The sequence below is a fragment of the Passer domesticus genome, chromosome 4, assembly GCF_036417665.1.
Source record: "Passer domesticus isolate bPasDom1 chromosome 4, bPasDom1.hap1, whole genome shotgun sequence".
Taxonomy (NCBI): Eukaryota; Metazoa; Chordata; class Aves; order Passeriformes; family Passeridae; genus Passer; species Passer domesticus.
The window spans coordinates 70645801-70657965 of NC_087477.1; the positions used below are offsets into that span (position 1 = coordinate 70645801).

The 12165-nt window shown below is 36.1% G+C and overlaps 1 long non-coding RNA gene across 1 annotated transcript in view; it reads right to left on the bottom strand.

The window, feature by feature from the left end:
* LOC135299500 (uncharacterized) overlaps window positions 1–12165 on the bottom strand; it is a 138338-nt gene that overhangs the window by 54390 nt on the left and 71783 nt on the right. Inside the window, exon 3 of the long non-coding RNA XR_010361475.1 lies at window positions 7882–9078. This is a non-coding gene — a long non-coding RNA (uncharacterized LOC135299500). The remainder of the gene's footprint in view (window positions 1–7881; window positions 9079–12165) is intronic.

Here is a 12165-nt window from a genome sequence, read left to right on the forward strand (position 1 = left end):
AAGCAGACCTTACCAAGAAAAACTCGGTGAGAAGTACCTTGTTCATCCACCCTTGCCCTCCACCACACTCACTTGACTTCCTGCATGTTGGAATGGACAATTCTTGTGCTTTGAGGAGCTTCATCTGGAGTTTTCCTTCTCTGAACTCAGTGTTCCCTTTGCTGTTGTTCACCCTGTGCCACCATCCCCCATCACTTCTCTCTGACTGATGATTTCTTTATTTTCTTAAACATGTTTTCCCCCCAACTTCACCAATGCACTCAGCAGTGTTCTGCAGGGGATCTGTTCTGGAGCTAGCTTGTGTCCAGCTTGGGACACAGGCCACAACTTCACTTCTCCCACCACCAAAACCTCACCACCTACACCAATGCAATATTATACATATGTGTATTCCTGAAAGATGTGATAATTGTCATGCTTACACACAAAGATACCCTGGGGCTTTGGGGGAGGACACACCTGCATCTTTCTGAATCGTGATAAATTCTCAAAAATTCCTTACAGCTTACAGTGATGTCACTGTAGATACCTGCCTTTAATAACTGGGCTCACATCACAACTCACATCATGTGACTGACCCAAAAGTGATATATGCTGTGCAAAATGAAGGTAGTGACTACATCTGTTAAGTTTCATTCTAAATAGTCATTGCTCACTTGCATCCAAGTGAATTGTTTTAATTTGATTTACTTAAGCATAATTGCTTGCAATTTATAATAATTTAGTATCAGCTTCAGTTTACTTCCAATACTATACATCAATTTCATTCAAATCTGTAAACAGCATCACTTAAACCAGTAAGAGCATTTCCACTCAAAAAAATACATTTCGTTTAAACATATGAACTTAGGATTTTTTAAAGTAAAAGATGTGTGAAATTTAATATACAAGTTGAAAATCTTACTTATTTATTTGGTGTAAAAAATATGGCACACATGTTGATAAAAGGAAACTATCAGCGTGTGAGAGAGTGGGTGAGTTCAGCTTTTTTTCACTTGCCCTCCAAAGCACAATAAAGGTAAACTAAAGGCAGCTACAGAAAAACATTTTCTTTTGCATAAGAAGCATTCTGGTTTTGTGGGTATTTACAATGCATAACCAGTAATTTTGATTTCTTTATGTCTTGCTGTGGCATAAAATTATGGTAGCTGCAGGACAACAAAGGTTTCCTACATTTATATTTCTTATTAAACAATTGCTCCATTGTGATTCCCTTTTTTTAATTTATGTTCTATTTCTCCAAATATAAGCTACTGTTTAGACCAACTAAACTAGTTTAGGTTGTGTAACAATGTTGAATGTGTGAGTACTTTAGCCTTCAAAATAAACTAAAATACTTTTTTCTTGTACCAACATTTTACTTATTATTAGCTCTCCAGAGCCAAGCAGCCAGGTCTGCACAAATCCTGCCTCCTCTGTGCTGCAGAGCTGCTGCAATCCACTGCAAATGGAAGCTGGTGAGTGTGAGATTCCATCTCCAGAGCAGTCTGGATACAAACTGGTTGTGAGTATCTGATCCAGAGTGTATTTCTTTTGATCTAGTTTTTTTTCTACATAAATGCCTACACTTATTTTTCTACAGCATCTGTATTCATATCCCCAAGGCACATTTTGTGATATGCACTTTATCCTTTCAATCTCAAAAATGTATTAATTTATTTGTATGCCTTTGAGTTTTACCCTGCCTTGCTTACAATTCTTATGAACGCAATCCACAACATCATTTCTGACATATTATTTTCATTTCCCTGTCCCCACCTTACCCAAACAACAGACCACACATAGCATAGCTCAGAAGATATATGTGATTGGCCCCAACACCACAAAATGTTGATATATAAGGAAGCTAACCCATTTCATATTGAATTTTATCTTCATTCCTCTTACAATGCAATTTCTGTTTAACTTAAGCAGTGCAAAATGGAGGAGGTTTCTTGGTATAAAAACAAGGCTTAAGCAACACTGTTCACCCTGTGCCTTAAACGGAAAAGCAACAAATGAAATGACAAGGTGGCTATTCCACTTCAGGAAAGGTTTCTTAAAACTTTACTCCCTGACTCTCCTTTTGTGGTTCTAGAGAGTAAAAAGGAAGCAACAGTGGGCATAGAAGCAAGAAAATAGGTCATTCCTTGTTTAAAAGTTCATGCTGCACAGCAGTTCCTGTCCTCAAAAGCTGTTTTCTTTCAGAAAAGCAGCAGGCTGAATGCAACACATTGTGCAAAAGTTATGAACTACAGTCTTTTCAGGGTTAAAAAAAACCTAAAAAATAATGACCCAAATCACAAAACACCAAAACACTGAATATTTGCCATAGTACAAAAAAAAAAGAATCTGTGTTTTCCTAGAACAAAGCCAACACTGCATTATGCTGGCCTGATAAATTCTTTTTTTCGATATGGGGGTTTATTCTCAAGGGAAGGATTTAAATTATTTACATGCATTCATAGATTCTATTCTGATTTGACTTAGACATACTTTCTGGGAGAAGCAGACCTCCACAGAATGAGGAGGCGTGCACAATATCTTCTGTCTTCTATTTGGTACCTGCTCACAGATTCTGCTGACAAATATTGAACATTCCTCTTTGTCCACGACATTTATGCAGTAAAGGTGTGGCTGACATTAGCCATGAAAAGAATAATAAACATTTAAAGTCATTTTCTGGGGTACTTTTCAATTATTTTTATGGTGGTTGACTTCCCCTTACAATACCCTGAAAGAAATTATATTAAGTTGTTTAGCAGGTTGCAATGCTTCCCCAGCCTAAGGTCTAAAGTACTGGCTCTGTCTGCATTGCAGCTTCTTCCTTGGAAAATTGGTGGTTAGCCAGTCTTTTTCTTAAGTGCAATACCTGAGTTCTACCAATTTTCTGTCTTTGACCTTTTGGGTTCATGCTCAGATACATGAGACCTAACTCCCTGATGAAACTTCCATTCACTGATAGCTGTGTTTAACCCCAGGGTACACCAATCTTCTCAGTAATTCACCTCTTGTTATTCATGTTTCAGCAGTGAAGTTACCTGATAAACACAGACTGATTCACTTCAAAGTACTTGCCATTTAATCTTTTTTTCTACAGAGAGGCTTTTGTCTAGTGAAGAGAACTTGCAGAGCAGTGAAGTTAATGCGGCCATGAAAATCAAATCATGCACATTGAAAGGGACAGGACAGGGAGAAAAGAAAAATACCAATAGACATGTAATAGGAACCTAAAAGATTAATGCACTCCTATGGATTTGTATCATTTCCAAAGTAAGCAGAAGTCATGCCTACACAAAGTGTACAAGGCTCATCCAGGCATAGCTCTGAGATCATCATGATATGAATACAGTCTCTCTGCAGCTGCTTGAACACCCCGTGACATGTGGTGTCCATACAGAGGCATAGATGTGCAGCGACTGTTGCCCTTCTCTTACTAAGCAAGATCTTGTTATATTTTAAGTAATCAAATACCAAGTCCTGTTAGCAGTTCTACCTCATCCCCATCCATTAAGAATCACATACATGTATTGCACTGTATAAATGACACAGACTGAGGCAAGTATCAGAGAGATGAAAATATGCAGCCAGAGCAAAAGGTGGGATCAGATCCAGATATCAATATTACCAACCCTTGTTAAGTATTTTTAGTTCAGCACTTAACATCAGTATGGATTATTTTTGAACATCAAGGACAAGTAGCATGAGTAATATGAGGAAACAGAATAATACAGGGAAATAGCAAGTACTAGTCCCTACACTGAGAGAAAAAAATTCCACATCTTATCGCATTGGTGTCAAAAACGTGTGAGATTTCTAGTCACATTTCTGTACTATCTTTGGTGATCTTACTGTAATGGCAGAGAAGAGAAATTGGTCTTTTCTATTTGCAGTATTTTCAACTTAGGGGTCAGACAATTTGCACAAAAGTTAGGTTGAAAAACAGGTCCTAGAGTAAAATCTCTTAAAGAATTTTTAATACTCTGTGGAGGAACATGTTTGAAAATGCCCTCCAGACTAACAGTCCTTTTAGTTCTCAGGATCCTCTTCAACTCTACATTTTTCACAAAGCAAATCAAGATCTAATTTTTGAATATCATGTCTCCGTTCTTTTGCGTTCTTCCACACACAACTCATGGTCTGTTAACTTCATTTGTCAGTGTTTCTTTTGTTCTGCACTTCCCTTCATATGAGCCCATTTTCTTTCTCATTACTATGCCGAAAATTGGAGCACCTTTTCAACCAATTAAACTGCTTCCAATTTTCTACTTAACCAAATTCAGCACCAATCCATCAATCCTGCCCTTTTATTGGATGTTCCAATCAACATAGTATGGCAGACAGAACACAAAAGGATCTCAGAAATGCACATGTAGATTAAAAATATAATGACATGTTAATAAATTGAGACTGAAATTGAAGCTTTCCTGCATTACAGGAGAAGAAAAGTGATAAAGATTTTTGGTAAAATGAAAGCAGTCTTATAGAGAGAGAGAGAAAGTGTCCTTTAAAATCAGTTGTAAAAAAAATCCCATCTAAACAAGAATGAGGAAAGTCAGCACCTCAAAAAATTATTATAGAGGTAAAAGTGCAAGTTTTACCAAAGACTGTACAGCTCTGCTTTGAAATTCCAGACAGACAATTAAGACAAAGGCAATTTTAAGGATCAAGGAAAACATAATGATCCTAGAGTTTGATGAATATGAAGATTAAAATTCTCTTAATTAATTTGAGATAATGATTGAATTAAAACTTGTATCTTAATGGAAGATGACAATCTAATTGCAAAGCTGCTCCAGATGTGCATATACCAGAGGGAGATACAAAAGAGTGTCAAAGGTCAGGTTTATTTTGCTGCAAGAAGGAGCATAAGGATTTTCGATGAGTAACACAAGAATAAATACGTTCAACTTATGAGATGAAGTACAAAGCTCTCCATTACATTGTTATTGGAAAAATTCAGACCCTAATAATACCTAAAAAAAAAAACCCCAAAAACATTTATGGGAGAAGGGTACCTCTCTACACATTTCCTAAAATCCCTGCCCATGCCACACAAATGCTTTCTTCTCCTCTCCATTATCTCAAATTTTTTACATTATTGGAAAATCCTTACTCCCTTAGGATCAATTCAGATTTGTTATGTACATCCTGTGGCGCATATTAGAGCGGGTGAGAGGATCTTTTGGCTTGCATTCCACCAGAGAACAGACAAAAATTAGTGCAACAAAATAAAAATGTGATCCCATACAAGTCATCCTTCTATACAACTGAGCTCAAGTATCAAATTCTCATCAGATTTATCATGACATGAATAAGAAGCATGAGTTTTGCACAACTTTTATCTTTCTAAGCCATTTAGTAAAGTATTTCACTCCAAATTTTTTCCTCAGAGACTTATCTTCAAAAGGAAAAGATTTATAAGAATGGTAAGACTCACATAAGAAAGAATCTGTCTGATTTATGGTCACAAATGTTCAGGTTCCCCAGCACTCCATGTTTTACTCCCTCGAGAGTGAGTGGAGCTCTGGACAGTGACAGTGTCCTGGCAGGACCTGTGCAGGGAGGAGCCCACCTTGGGGCAGGACCCCACGAGGACCAGAGTTGTTCTGAGCTCCATGGGAGGGACCACGCTGGAGCAGGGCAGGAGGAGCTGCAGCCCGTGGAAAGGACTTGTGTTGGAGCAGCTCAGGGAGGACTGGCTCCTGTGGAGGGGACCCCTCTGGATCAGGGGAGCAGTGTGAGCAGCCCTCCCCTGCAGAGGAAAGGGCAGCAGAGACAGGGAAGCTCAATGCAGCCTCCACTCCCTGTGCCCCTGTTCAACTGCAGGGGAAGAAATAAAGAATTCAGGAGTGAAGCTGGGTCCTGGAAAAAAAGGGAGGGATGGAAGCAAGGTAGTTTTTAAGTTTGCTTTTTTTTATATCCCCTTATCCAACTCTAATTTCTTTACTGATTTTTTCCTGAGTGAAATCTGTTTGGCCCATAAACAATAATTAGTGAATGGTCTCTGTTGTTATCTCAACTCATGAGCTTTTCATTATCTTTTCTGTCCCTGTTCAGCTGAGACAGGCAGTGATAAAAGCACTAGTGGACGAGTGGTTTCCATCCAGGGTCAATCCACCAAGTATTTTATCTCTGTTTTAAATTAGTATCATGTTTTGTCAGCTTATTATTTATTGTTTGAAAAAACAGGCAATCATTTATTTTAAATATTGAACTTTTGTATATATTGAGGTGGTAATTAAGTTTTATTTTGTAAAATATTTAATTTTCTCAAACTTTTCCCTTTTACTTTCACCTTAAACATAGGTTTTGCCTGCCCTTGTTTACTAAGTTATATTTTTTGTTAGATTTTAGCACATTTTTGATGAAAACAAAAGTATTTTCCCACTTCCTTTCTAGCATAAAAGAACAGGACTAGTGGAGTGAAAAAAAAAAAAAACAAACAGATTTTTTTTCTACTGTTTTGAAATATAAAACATTTGAAAAAAAGTTTTCAGATAAAAACTTTTTCCACAATGAAATTGCCATTGGAATATTTTTGGGGGGGGGAAAACCAGAACTGCTCTTCTATACCAGATCTGCTATAGACATCCAGCTGCCTTTCCAGTCTGAGTCAGATTGTTTAGACTGTGCATATAGCAAGAAACCACTCCAAATGCTCTGTGTAAGCCACCACCCTGAGCTACTGGAAGGACATTAATGCCCTTCAAAAACCAATGCAAATACCTAATTAACTTTTTTTCCCTAGGAGTTTGGTTCTTAATGTTATAAAAAAGAAGTTAAATCCCATCTGATTAACATTTTTCAAAAAGGGACACAGCAGGGCAACATAAATTGTTTTTCTATATTGGAAGATGTTACAAAGAACAATTAAAACCCAAACAGAACTTTCAGCAAACCACAACTAATGAGAATTAATCTACAGAGTAATGTCTCATTTTTTTTCCTAAGACTCTCACTCTCTCACTCACTTTTATATGTCTTTTTTTTTTTTTTTTTTTTTTTTTTTTTTTTTTTTTTTTTTACTTCAGTGAATAATCTTATATATAAGACTTCCAAGAGTAAAGATCTACTTTATGAACTGGAGAAAGTAATAGTTAAAATACAAATTACTTAAGATATCTAAACTTTATTTTGAATTCTGTTTCAAACAAAGAGATGGCAGAGTGTAATTACAGCAGAAACTTATATGAAATATTTTCTTTATTGTCTTTGGTTTAGTATTTGGAGTGATTAAAAAAACCATAATAGACAAGTTTATCAGGATATACAAGTATATCACAGAAATAAATCTGCATTACAAACCAGAATTTGCACTACAACACTATTTTCCATCACAATTCACAAAGATCAGTTCCAGGTGTTCTCTAATTAACAGAGTGCCAGACTTTGCCATTGCCATTCACATTATCTGTATTCACAGATTCACTTTGCATTCAGTAGCTTCTTAAGCCCTCAAAGGCATTTTGTAAAATGTAAAGAAAAAAGCAGATTATGAACTCTGAGTGATCACTGTAACCGGTGTCAACTCAGCCTTTCTTACAGAAGCTTTTTTCTTTTCTGCCTTGGAAACATCAAAACGCACTTGGTTTTAGCAGTGCACAAAAATTCCTGTCTAAAAAATTTTTGTCACACACATCTGTTTCTCCTGCCAGAAGCTTTCACCACTTCCTTTCCCTGTGCAAACCATTAGCATGTCAGATCAATTCTGACATATTCCAAAAATAACAAGTAATTTCTCTCCTCATGATTCCTTTTATCATCCAAGGAGTCAGCAAACTCAGGTAAACAAAAATGAGTTAAATAAAAGGTCATAAATCACAGGGGGAAAAAATTATTTCTGTATAGCAAGAGATAATGTAATACCAATAACGGTCCCTTTCCAATGTATTTACTCACATGTATATGGTAGTAAGCTCTTCTGTCACATTCAGGCATGTCACCCTTGTATAGATTCAGTCTGCTGGGTTTTTGACCTCTGCTACATCAAATTAGCTACTCCTCTCACAGTGGCACTCATCTGGAATTAGACCATGACTGGTAAAATAAAGCCATCATTAATTTACTATGAAAATATTCCCACTCCATATATTTCATTTACTATGTCATCTTCAAAAAAAAGTGCTGTAATGACAAAATAATAATATTACACCAATCTTTATATAGTGTTTTCAACTGCTATTCTCAAGACAGTCTTTAAAATAGAGTAGCTGTAATTGCCATCACTTTTGCTCTAGACATTCTATTAAATAAAGTTTTTATGAGCTGTTTACCAGTGAATAGATGTGCATTTTCTAAATATGAGCATGTACCTAAATACTGCTAACAGGGCAATACTTGTAATAGAAAACCAGAGGTGTAAGTATGCAAATTTACTATGCCTTTTCCATAGGCTGGTTACTCAGGAAATACTGATGAGGAAGGTGAGGTACAATAGAATTTTCTTCTTCTTATTGACTCAGTGTTAGAACCCGAATCAGTACACTTATCATTTTGGTATTTCCTTTCCCATGGATTAACTCAGAATTTGGTCTTCATAAACTAAAGAAGAGGACTGTTAAGGTCAATACAGTTACATTGCTATCAATTCTGGATTAGTTATCAGTTTTAAATATTTCTAGATCATTAGGCATGTGGAGATTGACTTTTCAGAAAGCTGAGAATGCACTGGGCCACATGCAAATGGCCTTTGGTGTACTGCACAAAGTCAGTCTATACTGACTCCTTGACACTTTTCCAAATGTTAGCTTTTCTTCTACTATGAAGAAAAATTATTTTCTTCTTATGCAGGTGTCACTGATTTACTGAGATATTCTCTAGAGCTATGATTCATCAAAGTGAAAGCCAAACAAATACCACACTGGCATATATATAATAACAAGTGTTACCTAGCTGAGCTTGTGTCACTACAAATCACTTCAGCAGACATTGGCATTATCCTTTTCCTTGGGCTCAGTGGGTCATTTGTACCTCGAGGTGAACACATGTTTGCAGGTAACGTTTGCACCATTGGCTGATTTGGAGTTGTTGCACAGTGTGAAGAGCAGAGTTCCCCTTGCAGCTGTGTCCTTGGAGCTGAGGGAAAGGCACCAGCGTCTGAAAGGCAAGGAGTGCCGTGAGTTAGGGTGTTACAGGGGCTCAGAAAGCTGAAATCCTTACAAGGAAAACAGAATTGTTTTCATCTTATTCTTACTCCTCATTCACACATGAAGTGACCAAGGGGACAAATGAAAGTAGATGTGCATCCAGTTAAAGACAGTAGTGGCATAAAAGAATAAAGAGGTAAATGCATCTCCTAAACACAACTCTTTTCTCTCCAATCCTTTTCTGAATGAGAGGCTACAAAGAAGCATTAATAATAAAAACATGTAGCATAGATTTAAATTTGGGGTAATAGTGAAAAACCAAATATCCATTTCAGGATATAAGAGGCCTAAGAGAAAATGATAAGAATTTATTTACTATTTATTTACTGCACTAATAATTAAGCCCGTCAAGGAAATAAGTGAATAAATTAAATTTGCTATTTAAGTTGTACTTACTAGCCAAAATATTTATGGAATTGAAGATATTATAAACACATTTAATGAGGTAAAAAATATTTAGAAAATGTAGGAGTTTGGAGATTGATGACTACACTTCCTCAACAAAGCTAGTTCCATGCTGAAATACCATGGATGCCATCTATCCATTGCTACGTCTTCTAAAGAAAAAAACTGGATCCAAGATCTGTGATATGCAAAAGGAGCCATATATTGTAAAATATATTCTCTATTCTGGAACTTTTCATAGGAAATAACTACAAGGGACATCAGTATTAATAAAAAAGATAATTATTTTTAATTGAACTATTCAGATTCAGCAATTTGTACAAAACTAGTTTCAGTATTTGTACAAAATGCTGGAGCCTTAATAGCCTTAATATATTGGTTGGTTTCAAGCCTAGATTCCAAATTATTTGAATCTTTAAATATTTTAAATCATTGTAAAATTCTGGAAATATTCAGGATAATGTGGAATTAATCTTTCTCAGATGAATCTGAAATAGATTTGCATGGTTGTATGCCCCAGCTTTTATCGATGCTATAGAGGTATAGAAAAGCCTGCTAATATATCTTTGTTCCATAAAACCTAAATTACCAGATCATCAAAGCTACTTATTGCAATTGCTGTGCTTTATGACTCCTTTGCTGCTATTATTTACCTTTAAGAAACTAAAAAATTTAAACCACTTTGTTGTTTGGGGATTTTTTTGTAAGAAGACAGGAACTGTCCAGGGAAAAAGTTCAGCTACCTCAGATGGGAAAAGAAACCTGGTCTTGGTCATCTCTGGATTAAAAAATTGATTTTTTTTGGTGCTATGAAACCAAGCCTCAAAGAAGCACTGAAGTCTCTTACAAAATTCTATATGTCTTTGACCCTGTTAATACTTCACTGTGAGGATATAATGATATTTGATTATATAATTATTAACATGGCTATATATTTCAGATGATTGATAAGGTTAGCACAGTTTATTAGAAGGCTAATAAGGTTTAATCTTATTCAAACAGGTGCAGAGTGTACATTCTCCTGGAAAAAAAAGTATTTACAGCTGCTGTGAGGCCAAAATAATTAATCGTTAATCAGAGCCAGATGAACAAACTGTTTAAATTACATGCAAATATGGGCTCTCAGCTTAAAAAAATTATATGTTTTCTTTGCTTCTACCACACTTTCCTTGCTATTGTCTCTTCTTTTAAATTCTTAATCATTTTATATTCCTTTATGCTTTCAGGCAGAGAGAGATATTTATCATTCAGCTTATTTCTACTAAGCAGAACATCTGTGCATGTTTATTTAACCACTTTCAAGGTTGGACCCACAGTTTCATTCTTTTTATGGTTATTTGTACTCCCTTCAGTGGGGATGTCTCCATAAGAATTTGCAGGTGTTGTGTCCAAAGCCTGTTCCTTATTCAAGGAACAGAATTCAGAGCATGTGTTTAGGTACAAAGATTAAGCTTTGTGAAACAAAGTAACTCTTTGCATTAAGACAACATGGATTAGAGGTATAGAAAAGATGTGAAATATTGGAGTCCTTATCCTAGACACCTATTTTGCCAAGTAGCTTACTTCCTTGTCTATTTCAAATGGACCTAAAAAAGGAAAGGTAATGAACATGACATGAAGTTCCACTGATAATACACTGGGGATAGTCAGAATTCTATTCCTGGCCTCACTCCTGCTTTCTGCATTAGCAGCCATTGTCTAATGCAGGAATAGTCAACAAAGAGGAACTATGAACATTAAAACCTCTGTCACACAACAACCTGACTCCAGAGCCAGAGGTGGAGTATGGTCCTTGCCTTCTGGCTGATTGAAGGGTGTTCTTGTGGAACATAAGGGTCTGAGCTTCAAAGGTTCTTGTTTTATCTCATTAAGGCTGGGAAGCATCCATTTTAGCAGGATTTTTTTAATGGAACCTGCACTCTCAGTGCTATGTATTCCAAGAAGAACTGTCCATTTTAGGCCTTTCAGAGAATTTGGTCTCAGGGACCTTTGGTTTCAGATGGACACAGGATAGACTCAAGTAAGAACCACACAACTGTTGTGAGGGGAACAGTTGTTTCCTTGCAAAGAAGAAATGAAGGCACATGAGAATTTGGGTTTGTAAAACTGGGGCTGCACTACAGTTTTACATGCATAAATAAGACAGGGGGTTTTTGGATTCAACACTTAAATTTGGCTGGTGTGATACACAATACTGCCTCTATTATGGTCCTTAGTAACTCCTTTGAAGAATTGAGAGTATACAGATAAAACTAATATAATTTTTTGATCAACAATAATTAGCTCCTTTAAACTTTCTGAATGATTACATGTCATCATAGTTAAGTAGTAATTCCCAAAATACAGTAGTTCACATGGTTTTCCAGTTTTATCACAGGAGCTCAAACTTAAACAAAAAAATAAATAAATCCATAGCTGTCATATGAACAGATAAAAAAGGCAATTTCTCTCTCACTCAGAGAAAGCTCACCCTTTTCTCTGATCCTAATTCACTTCTTGTTGAGGCAGTGCTTAATCCCATATGATCATCTTGAGAATAGTTCATGAAAATAAGTTAAGGAGTACATTGGTTTATATGTAGCACCCCTCTGCAAAAAATCATCCAGGCAAAATATCTATACACTCCACATTT